Source organism: Canis lupus, chromosome 3, assembly GCF_011100685.1.
Source record: "Canis lupus familiaris isolate Mischka breed German Shepherd chromosome 3, alternate assembly UU_Cfam_GSD_1.0, whole genome shotgun sequence".
NCBI lineage: Eukaryota > Metazoa > Chordata > Mammalia > Carnivora > Canidae > Canis > Canis lupus.
Window position 1 is genome coordinate 24,964,936 of NC_049224.1, and position 12,968 is coordinate 24,977,903.

Consider the following 12,968-nt stretch of genomic DNA (forward strand, 5'->3'; position numbering starts at 1 on the left):
GTGAGCCTGTAGGCTTATGCTTGCTGAAGGAGGCAATCTTCAGAAATAATTGTTTATTTATTTATTTTTCTACTTTTTTCATAAGTCCTTAATATCAACTAGTCTACCTCTAGTGCTCACTGTTCCTGAGTGAGTAGAACATGAGCCTCAGAAGTCAACTAAATTCATGGGAATCCTTCACAGGTCCTATGTTCCTCTCTGAGACTGTCATTATGGGGCCATTGGTGAATCAAACCTTAGTCTAAGAAATATGAAGAAAATGGCTATTCATTTCACTCAGTTAATGTCCCTTGTAAAGGAGATATGTATCAGAAGTATAAAAAAATGTAATTTTGGGTTTTTTTGAAAGATTTTATTTATTTTATTTTGAAGAGAGAGGACGAGGGGCAGAAGGAGACAGAGAGAGAGAGAGAGAAAATGCTCAAGCAGACTCCCCATTGAGCAAGGAACCCATTGCGGGGCTCCATCTCAAGATTCTGAGATCATGACCTGAGTTGAAAGAAATCAAGAGTCAGATGCTTAAGTGACTGAACTATTCAGGTGCCCTGTTATATTGTTTTCATGTTGGCCACTACTAGAGATATATTTCAATGGTTTTGCTCTCCATTAAAAGATATAGCTAAAAGTTGACTAAAGACTGATTTTTAGGAGAAACAACTAATAGCTAATGTACATCAAATGCATGTTTAGGAAATCACATATCAGAAGAAATGCTTTCGCAAAGAAGAAGGGGGAAAATGAACATTTCTATGTTGTTAGTTAGGCTCTTATTGAGAGAGAAATGAAATATCCTTACTTTCATAAGCAACAGTTTTTTCTTTTTACATATCTCAACCATATCAGAGACACTTCCTGTAATAATTTTGTAAGGAAAAAGGACCATGTGCCAGAAAATAATATCCTTGGTTTGAAATATATTTATACAATGTAAGTGAGGTCAGAACAAAATGATTCAGAGAATGGAGGGAAAGTTTCCTTTGAAGTTTTCTGAGAATAAGAGAAACCCCACTACCCAGATGGAAGTGCCATTTGCTTTGTATTTTCCATCTTTCTCTCTTCTGCAACAAACTATTGCAGTGATCCTCAGACAGATATTTCATAGGAAGGCTCATAAGTGAAAACATCCGAACCCTGGGAACCTGATCTCCGTTACCAATTCTACATTTCCAAAAGAGCATTTAAATACATCATTGTTTGTTCCCAGTGACTAGTTAATTGCATTTTGATTTGGTAATTGCAAACAGATCCCAGTCTCTCAGCTTTTCTATAAGCATAGCAATCTTTAATATGATGGAACCATAGTTATACTCACAAATTCCCAAAGAGGTTCATATTAGATTCTCAGATGATTTTTCTGCCTTCTATTGTTAATGTTAGATCTGGATTTTTTTCCTTTGATTTATAACAATAGTCATTATTGATTCAATGTTGATTTGGTCTACTGGGAAATTGCTCAAAGATAGTGGCAGAAAAGGCCACAAAAATGCTTATATTATCACATTTCATACTATAGATTATTTACATTTTCACGCATTCCAGGCCTAGAGAAAGAATGGATATCTACAAGAAATGGAGAAGTTTTCTTGAATTGGAAAGACGGAATTATAACCTGTCTTTGAGAAATCTACTTTCTGGTCATCATATTTGTACCATCTCTAACACGAAATACAGATTATTATTAGTTGAATTAGTAGGATTCTGAGCAAAATGAAACCAATGATAAAAGTGAAGGGACTCTTCACAGTACTAAAAACAAGGAACTACTAATAACCTGCAATGACATGGACAAATCTCACAGATATTATATTCAGCAAAGAAGCTAGACATGATAGCCTACATACCATGTGATTTATTATATGAAGTTAAAGAACAGACAAAACTGATCTACACTGTTGAGATCAGATCAGTAGTTGTCTCAGGAGGTAAGGGCTGGGCATGCCTGGGGAAGAGCATGAAGGGAACTTCTGGGGTATGGAAATGCCTCTGTAGTTTGACTGAGGTAGTAGTTACCCAGGTCTATACATAATAAAATGTCATCAATCATCTGTATAGTCCTAAAATTCATGCATTTTATACACTCTACTGTATGTATGTTTTCAAGTTAAGAAAAAAATGATGTTATTCAGTTATTCTCCTCTACCGAGTTTCTGTTCTATTTTCTTTTTTTAGCTTCCCTCAGTTCTTTTTCTCTCTTCTATTTCTCTTTATATCTTAAATAGAAGGTGTTGGGAGATTGAAAAATTATTTGAGTTTGTGAGAAAACAAATTGGATTTAAACATTATTGAATTTGGCTTGAATCCAAACCAAATCCAAAATTTCCTTAAGGGTAAAAGTTTAAATACATAATAAAATCAGCTAACATTTGTTTATCACTTCATAGTTTACAAAGCCTTCTCATATTCATTATCTCACTTGATCATGAAACAACACTATAAAATACATATTTAGGCCTTCATTTTATAGATGAAAAAAACCAAGCTCAGAATATTGAAATGACTTGACACAGTTCACAGTCAATCCGTGGTAGAGCCCTTGTTTAAAGTAGATGTGTGACTCTAAACTCAGGAGATCCATGAACTGGAAGAGGAAAACCAGCTTCCAACTAAGAATTCCCTTCCATTTTCAATATATATGATAAACCTCAATAGTATTCATGATACCTGTGACTACTACTGGCTTAGCATGGGCTTCCATAAAAAAATACTATAGACCAGATGGTTTAAACAGTAGACATTTATTTCTCCCAGTTCTGGGGCTAGAATGTCCAAGATCAAGGTGCTAGTAGATTCGGTGTCGAAGAAGGACCATTTTCTGGCTTACAGCTGGTTGGCTCCTTTCTGTGTCCTCACATGGTTTGAGAAAGAGAACAGAGAGAGCTATGGTCTCTCTTTCTTAAAAGGCAACTAATTCCAACATGGGGACCCCTCCCTCATGGCCTCATCAAAACCTAATTACTACCACCTCCAAAAACCATCACACTAGAGATTAGGGCGTCAACATGAAATGGGGGAAGGGGTTACAAATAATTCATAAGAGTCACAAATAGAGATAACAGATATTTCTTATCACCTTACAATTGAAAACGATATCTTGAGCTATCATTTACATACATGACGACTTTACAATCACTGCTAGATTACATGTTATTGAAACCTTCCTGCCAGTAGATGCTCATAGGAACTATCTGAGCACTTTGTGGTTCAGTCAACATGATAAATTTGAGGGTTCCCACTCTGGTGACCAAGACATCTTAGCTATTTTCCAGTATTTCATAACTCTAACTGTTGGTGGTCAATACTTGGAAGAAGGTGAATTAAAGACCACCCCAGACCTAATGTTCTCATTCTATCCTACACATTTTATTTTATTTTATTTATTTATTTTTTTTTATTTTTTTATTTTTTTTTCACATTTTATTTTTATTTTTTTATTTATTTATTTATTTATTTATTTATTTATTTATTTATTTATTTATTCAGAGAGAGGCAGAGACACAGGCAGAGGGAGAAGCAGGCTCCATGCAGGGAGCCTGACGTGGGACTGGGTCCCAGGTCCCCAGGATCACACCCTGGGCTGCAGGTGGCGCTAAACCGCTGTGTCACCGGGGCTGCCCCACATTTTATCTTTAAAATCTAACATTTAACTTTAACTTTCATATGTATTAAATATAATGTCTAGTTATGTAGTGCATCATTAAAGGAACACGTACAACATAGTATTATATTTAAAAATATTCTGATAACTACATTTCATTATAACTAGTCTCCTTTGTAGTGATAGGCATTTTACTTTATGAATTAAAAACACTCTTCTGAGAAGGTTTCTATAGGTTTCACTAATCTGCCAAAAGGGATATAGTACAAAAAGGGTAAGAACCCCTGTTTCACACCTGTGCTTTTTCCATTATGTGATCATTTAATAATGTTTAAGAACAACAGGAACAAATTTAGGAAAAGTCTGCTTTAAAAAAGAGTAAAAATTGGGCAGCCCAGGTCCCAGGTGGCTCAGCGGTTTAGTGCCGCCTTCAGCTCAGGCCGTGATCCTGGAGACCCAGGATCGAGTCCCACATCTGGCTCCCTGCATGGAGCCTGCTTCTCCCTCTACCTGTGTCTCTGCCTCTCTCTCTCTCTCTCTCTCTCCCCCTGTGTGTCTCATGAATAAATAAAATCTTTAAAAAAAAGTAAAAATTCATTATCTATATCACTCATTTTTTCTAGTATTGCCTAACAAATAGGTGCTTTAAAAATGTTTTAAATTTTTCTTCTAGATCTCTGCAATGTAAGGATCAACCCAAGCCAAGCATATTCCATACTGATAGTTCCCTCCACTATAGTTGGAGGTGAAACCATTAGCTCATTTAAGGTTTCTTTTTTGATATGTCTAAGTGTCTAATGTCAGTCAAGGTAACTAACAAAAGCAGTGTGCTCTGCCTTCATTCAGTCTAGTCCCTTGCAAGCTGTGTTGCTATTTTCGAGAAGTGGTAAAGCATAATTTATTTATCGGTCTAGGACTATGAACATTGTGACCAAAGAACCTTGGCATCTGTACTGTGGGTACCATCACAGATCAGTGTTCTAGCAGTAGATTGCAGAAACATGTGATCAGGTAAGAACATGTGTCACTCCCTACCAACTTGAAGCATTAATGCAACAAATAATAAAAATATAGTTATTATGCTGTGTCTTTTAATATAAGAAATGCAAAACTATTTTAAAAAACAAATCAAATGCTATTGCTCCAATTATGTATATGATGATGGAAATAAAAACAAAACTGGTTAATCTGTTGGAAGAAAAACATCTAAAAATACCTAAAAATAAAGATAATAGAACAACAGGTGCCAAACTGCCTATTTCTACGTTTCATTTCTTTCATTTCATTTTACTGAGTTAATAAACAATTATAAGTATTGGGCACTTGCAAATGATTAAAATACATTTATGCTGAAATAATGCCTTAAAAATACAAACAAAACCACAAGGGTATTGCCAAATGTAGTACTTAATTACTATTATTATTGTTATTATTATTATTCTTCATGCTAGCGAAGTGTGGTGGTTGCAAGTGTAGAGTTTGAAGTCCAAGTCCTAGCTCACGCACTTTCTAGCTATGGGAAATTAAACAAGCTTAATCTCTCTGGGTCTCAATTTAAATTCCAGTGTAGTTAACATAGTGTTAGTTTCAGGGGTACAATATAGTGATTCAACAATTCCATGTATTACTCAGTGCTCATCAAGATAAGTGTACTCTTAATGCCCTTTCATTGTAAATTAAAGATAACGTTAGTACTTCTATGTTAGAATCCTGGACACAGTAAACACTCAACAATAGTAACTATCATAAACCACTCAAATCTTTTAAAAATAGATGCAGATAAAAGTTATGTTTAATTTTGTTTCCATATATAAACTGAACATTTCTACAGGAACTTTTCTACTTCTCTTTTTGTACTTCATCCTTCTAAACAAAGATCCAGCTGGTTAACATTAGGTTCTTAATGCATTGAATGAAATAGCTAAAATATGTCATTTCTACAGGGGAAGACACATTGATAAGTCTTGGAAAACTTGATCATTCCCACTATTCAGTACAAATCTTGAAATGACAACCAAAAATATATGATCCACTCTGTTGATATGTAAGAAATCATTTGGTCATTTTGGATATTATGAATACAATCACCTTTCTCATTGAGTTGGTTTTCTATGGCCACAAAAATGTCCTGTCATGACCAACACAAATCCTCAGCAGCACATCACAGTAAGCATCAATTGCTCACACATATGTGGTCTGTGGCTAAGCATCTCTGTGATCTAGGCAAGGTTCACTTGCGTGTCTAGGGGTTGGCTAGCTAATGGCTGATCTGGGATGGCTGTGGCTAGGGGAATTGGCATGATTCTTATCATTCAGAGTAGCTCAGATGTGTCATGGTGACGGCAAAGAGCAAAAGCAAAAACAAATGTGCAAACATCTTTTCAAGTCTCTGCTTGTTAGCATTTTCTCATCCCACCAGCCAAAATGAGCCCACAAGGTTGATCTCTGAATCAAGAGGCAGGGAAATATACTATACCTCCAGATGACAAGACCTGCAAAGTCACCTGGCAAAGGACATGGACCTAGATAGGGGTGAAGAACTGAGACCATTACTGCTATCAGTGTACCACACCCACATTCATGTATATCATTGCTACAGAGTCCACAACTCGGACCACCAACTTCCATGCGTGATAACATATTAATGTATGCATGCTTGCCCTTTGAATGCTGCCTTGTATCACCTTCTTTCTTTTCAATTCTGCATCTATCAATTCCTCTCACATATTATCTCACCCAAGTTACTGTTTCCTTGTCTCCTTTTCTTCTGGAATAAATATAAACTTTGCTAAGTTTGTTTTCTCTGCATTATAGTGTACCTCTGTTGACTGCAGCTAGAACATTTAAATTTTACACATGTCAAATTTAAGTGCATCTAAAACCCAGATTTATGATAAGTATCTAAGGGCAAATATACTTTCTGTTGGTTTTTGCTGTTATGAAAGAGTCATGATTGATGTAGTCTTTTCTAGTCATGATTGTCACTTATATTTATATTCTTCTATACAAAACTGCCTAGAATCCGGTCCACAACTGACTTCTCTAACATCAGTATGGCTTTTTGTGCATTATGACCTGGCTAGCAACACCTTCACTTGTAAATAATACATAAATGATCCACATCCTTGTCCTGTGACAGCATTTTTTACTATTTTCCTCAACATGGATTTTCAAAAGTGAATCAAGACTTTCCCCCATTCTGTTAACCATACACCGTGTTCTTTCATACTCAGCATTTATGACATTCCTAGTGACTTTCTAAAGAAGATTCCCACAGGAAAATCTTGAGGGAGGCATTTGATAACTTCTTTGAACTTCTTTCTGATATTGAAATATGAGGATAGTTTTGAGATTGGTTCTTTCTCCTGCAAATAATCTTGCTTCCTCTCCTTTTCTTGGGACATTAGAAATCACGTAAATCTTTTATTCTTAGTTCTTGGTATATCATTAGCCTGTCAGAGCTCACTAAATATATGTTTGTCTGCTTCCAAGAAAAGTCCTGCAGAGGAAGAATGCTTAGAGCAAAAGACAAGTTTTCAGAAATATCAAGTGCGTATGTCCACATTAGACCTGTGGTAAAAACTCAAGTGACATACATTCGGTCAGTGTAAAATGATATAAGCTAATGACAGGAAACACACTATGACATTTGACCACCTTCGTTTGTTTGTTCGTTCTTCCTTTCTTTCTCTTTTTTAATTTTTGCCTTCTCCATCTCCTTCTACTTTGCTCCTTCTACTTTTGCTGCAGTGACTACTTAGTATTTTATGTGTTGATGCCAGGAGAAAGTATGTCAAAGGTTTGTATCCGCTCTCTTCCTTGTGAAACCTTTTTGTTTGTTTTTGTTTCCTCTTATGGGTTACAGTTCCTCCATTCCTCCACTGATCTATTCACTCTAATTCTTTGTTTCCTATGGTTCTCAAAAGAGCTCTCTTGGACCTTCAGGTTTGTTGGGTTTTTTTTTTTTTCCGTTCTTTTCTTTTTTTCAGACTGTCATGGAAAGCAAACATATTGACTTATATAAAGTTAGGTCTCAACCTCTTTGTTTCAGAGAAACTTAAGTGGAAGTTTCACTCTGGGGTGGAAAAATAAAAGCAAAATTTGTTTCATATATATCTAATTTATATGTGAGGCATTTGTTTAATTTTCCTCATATTTAGTATTGTTGTAAAATGGTCTGCCTGCTATAGGAAATGCTACAGACGGATATAGTGACTTCTTTTGTCTTAACATAAAAGACTGTTTGGAAATTCAAAACAAAAGGAAAAAAGGGCAGCAATAAGAAGAGAGCTGATGTTGAGGGGTCTTACCAGTGATTTGTTTTTGTAACCTAAAAGACTGAGTGATCTAGCCCTGAACACTGATTCCTCTAACACATAATAAGGGGTATATGAAATTTGAAAATAAGATATGACACTCATGGTCAATTGTTTGGTGACATAGGCACTATCAAAATTTCTATGGGAGTATTAAAATTAGTATAAAATTTCTGTTCAGATTCCTAGCCATTTCTTGATATATATTATTTGTCCACATAGGCTCCTATGATGATTTTTATTTGCCTGCCCAATTTTATTCTTTTTTGAAATAATAAATAAGCTATAACTTTTTCTTAAAATAAAGGTAATATATGTTCACAGCAGCAATATGTGATATTCAAAATAAAATATTAAGATAAAATTTGGAGTATTCATAATAAAATAATAAAATAAAAATTTGCATAATCCTACCAAAGATAATCCCAATTAGCATTTTAGTTATTTTTAGGCTCTTTACATCTCTAACTATATGACCCATGAGGACATAAAACTCAACATAATCAAAGGAGCACCTATTAAATGTCCGGCATTATGTTAAAACAACAACAAAACAGTTTGTGTCCTATTGGCTCTTACAGTCTAATGGCAGAGTAATAAGCAAATAGATTAAAAAGAAATAATCTTTCTTCCCAAACCTACTTCTCTTCATTTTGGGAGACATTCAAGAAACTTTCCTTTCTCATACTCCTCATCCAATGGTTCTTCTAGGTCAGTAGATATTATCTCCTTCACAGCCTGCATATCTGCTATCTCTCTCTATCCTCATCCCCTCTATTTTCATTCAAATCTCATTTGGCTGTTGCCTTAACTAATACAATAATCTCCTATGCTATGAAGAAACAAATGGGTTAACCATAACTTTTATAAAATGAAGGCTTAAAATTGTGTATAGTGGGACACCTGGGTGGCTCAGTGGTTGAACACTTGCCTTCGGCCCAGGGCGTGATCCTGGAGTCCTGGGATTGAGTCCCACATTGGGCTCCCTACATGGAGCCTGCTTCTCCCTCTGCCTGTGTCTCTGCCTCTCTCACTATGTCTCTCATGAATAAATAAATGAAATCTTAAAAAAATCATGTATAGTATATACCTCTGAGTGGAATATTCTTTTTCTCACCTAAAACGTATTAATCCTTTAAATATGCAGTATAGCCTTGTAAGGTTATCTACATATTTCCACTTAAACAATAACAAAGCTTTGCAAACCTGAAAGAAAAGGAGTATGGGACTCTACTTATGCAATTCAAAGGAAGGGGTGACCAATTGAAGTCAGACAAACATGGGTTCAAATCTAGAATCTTCCACTTATAGCTAGTAAGACTCTATAAACTGCTTAATTAGTGAGTGCCAAGGCCTTCATACAGAAAATGGGAACAGTAATACAATATCTATCTTACAGGGATGCTAAAAGATCTGGAAATCCCACATGGCATATGTTTGGCACAACTGCTTGGCAGTTTTCTCAATAAATGGTATATATTGTTAGGATTACTAGAGTCACTGAAAACTCTGGAATCAAGGCAAAGTAATCACATACCAACACCCAAGCAGTCATGTGGTATGACCTAAGCTATATTATGACTAGAGAAATATATGTCATCAGAGAATTCCAAATAGAAATTAAAATGTTATCAAATAGTTTAATTATTAAAGCCTTTACATAGTATATGTTCTTCAGACAGGAAATGAGTCTTGAGCATTTATCCTGTTAAATGCTACCATTTTTCTGTTGTATTGTTTGTAAAAGTAGGTTGCTTAGAGAAACCCTGGGAGAAAAGCATAGAATATCTATTTCATTGGAAAATAAGCTAAACACTGTATTTGAAAGACCTCTGCTAAAGTGTTGAAAGCATGGATTTCAGTGATTCATGCTTGGCATAGTAGCTTAGGTCACTTAGAGGTGTTTTGCAACCTGTGTTTTGGCAGAACTGTAACTTCCAGCTTCATTTCAACCCCCAGAGAAAAAATATATCCTAACCGAACAATTAACAAAAAGATGAGAAAACATCTTTCCCAGTAAACACCAAGTGAACGGATGAGTGTTTGTGAGGAACACACTAACTCGTGGATCATCCAGAAAGTGTGTCAGAACATCGGGTGTTTAGTTTCCAAAACATGTTGTACTGGCTTTTCCACCTTTAATAAATATCAGGGAACAGCCACTATGCATTCCAGGTGAAGGACAACATGTGTACACAGCCATCAATTTTGTTTCAAACTGGCTGGAAGAGCAGAAGTTTGACTTGATAGGTTCCCTTGGGATAGTAATTCCCCAAGAGTCTGTTAGCATTTCCTTGCTTAGGAAGTGAATGCTGTCTGGAAACTAACCCAGTACTCTTTACAGCCAGTGTACAGCTCTAGCCCATGGGGGCCTGGGCTGGCCAAGACTAGTAATATTTTCAGTATGCATGTACCTTCCAGTGGCTTTACTCAATTCAGAATTGAAATTTGGAGGCACCTTGAAGAAAAAAAAATAGAACTAGGTTATTTGAGACCCTGATTCTCTAAAGTTTATAAGGTTTTTGAAACATATGAATACATAATCATCTGCAATAACTTCATTCCAGAAAATATTTGCCTTTTGTTTCATTTTCCTCTTACTTCTCTCACTAGGTGTGTGCAGATAAAAATTAGCAAATGCATTGTGACTTTTGTCAGTGATATTTATTTATTTATTTATTTATTTATTTATTTATTTATTTTTGTCAGTGATATTTAGCATTTTGCTAAAATTCAGTAAGTAAGCATTCCCAATGATCTATCATATACCAAATCATTGATAAAAGTGATAATCAGAATGAAATTTCATACATAATCTGTGTTTCACAAGGAAATATCCCTTTAACAATGATATACATTCATTAATCTGTTTTTTTACGTTTGTTCACTAACAAATCCATCAAACTCTCCATGACTTCAAGCCATGTTCCCCAAATTTCCCAATTATCCAACAGGACATTTTGAGAGATCTTTATAATATACCTTAATTAAATCCTGATACACAGGTTTATAGCATTTCTGGATCTAGTAGATAAGAACTCCACCTGTGAAAGGAATTTAATTTGATTTATTTTTGGTAAACTCAGTCTGAGTTTTCATGATCTCTGGTTTGTCTTCCATCTGTTCAGGAACTCATTTCTAATACCTTTAAAGATTTATTTATTCATTTTAAAGAAAGAGAGAGAGAGAAAGGAGGGAGGGAGAGAAAGAGTGCAAGCAAAGGGAGGTGCAGAGGGAAAAAGAGAGTCCCAAGCAGACTCCTGCTGAGCACAAGCCAGATACAGGCCTGGTCCCATGACCCCAAGATCATGACCTGAACTGAAATCAAGAGTCAGATGCTTAATTGACTGAGCCACTCCGGTGCCCCTCACTTCTAATGCCTTTACAAATATAGCTTTGTTGAGATATATGTTACATACTACAAAGTTCATCCTTTTAAAGTATACAATTCAATGGTTATTAGTATATTTATAGAGTTATACAACCATCATTATACTCTAACTTTACAACATTTTCATCATCCCAGAAAGAAATCTTGTACCCATTAGCAATTACTTCCCATCCCCCCACCCAACCAATTCCTTCTTCATTCCTGGTAGCCCAGGCAACCACTTTGTTTGTTTTTTAAAGATTTTATTAATTTATTTATTTGAGGGAGAGAGACAGAAAAAAAAGAGAGAATGAGCAGGGGGAGGGGGAGAGGGAAGGATATAGGGAGAGGAAGAAGCAGACTCCCACTAACTGAAGAACCTGACACAGGGCTCAGTCCCAAGAAATCATGACCTGAGCAAAGGCGGATGCTTACCCAATTGAGCCTCCCCAGGAGCCCCATACCACTTTCTATTTCTATATATTTGCCTATTCTGGACATTTTCTTTTCTTTTCTTTTTTCTTTTCTTTTTTTTTTTTAATTTTATTTATTTATTCATGAAAGACACAGAGAGAGAGAGAGACAAAGACACAGGCCGAGGGAGAAGCAGGCTCCATGGAAGGAGCTGGATGTGGGACTCCATCCTGGGTCTCCAGGATCACACCCTGGGATGAAGGCAGCGCTAAACCACTGAGCCATTTGGGCTGCCCTGGACATTTTCTATATGGCATTATATCATGTGTTCTTTTGTGACTGGTTTCTTTCATTTTATATAATGTTTTTGAGGTTCATCCATTGTAGTATGTATCAGTATTTCATTCTTTTTTATTGGTGAATAATATTCATTATTTGTAAATACCACATTTAATTTATCCACTTATTAGATGATGGACATCTGAATTATTTCCACTCTTAGCTATTATGAATAATGCTGCAATGAATATCTGAGTACAAGTTTTGTGTGAGAGGTTGTGTTTTCATTTCTTTTAGGTAAATACTTAAAAGTGAAATTCCTGCATTACATGTTAACCCTATATTTAACGTTTTGAGGAACTGCCAACTTGTTTTCCAAAGTGGTTCAACCATTTTGTATTTCCACCAACATGAATGAGTTTCAATTTCTCAACATCTTCACTAACACTAGTTACTGTTTGTCTTTTTTTTTTATTACAGCCACTCTACTGGATGTGAGGTGTTATCATCCAGGTTTTGTTTTTGTTTTTGTTTTTATTCATGAGAGATGCAGAGAGAGAGGCAGAGACACAGGCAGAGGGAGAAGCAGGCTCCATGCAGGGAGCCTGATGTGGGACTCGATCCTGGGTCTCTAGGATCACACCCTGGGCCGAAGGCAGCACTAAACCACTGAGCCACCCAGGCATCTCTCTCACATGGTTTTGATTGGCATTTCCTTAAAGACTAATGATTTGAACATCTTTTCAAGGGCTGATTAGCCACCTTCTTTGGATTCATACCTATTCAAATCCTGTGTACTTCTAAAAAATTTGACTGTCTTGGGGCACTTGAGTGGCTCAGTTGATTATGCAGCTGACTCTTGATTTTGGCTCAGGTCATGATCTCAGGGTGACATTGAGCTTGAGCAGGGCTCTGTGCTGAGGGCCCAGTCTGCTTGGGATTCTCTCTCTCCCTCTCCCTCTGCCCCTTCCACTCATGTTCTCTTCCTCAAATA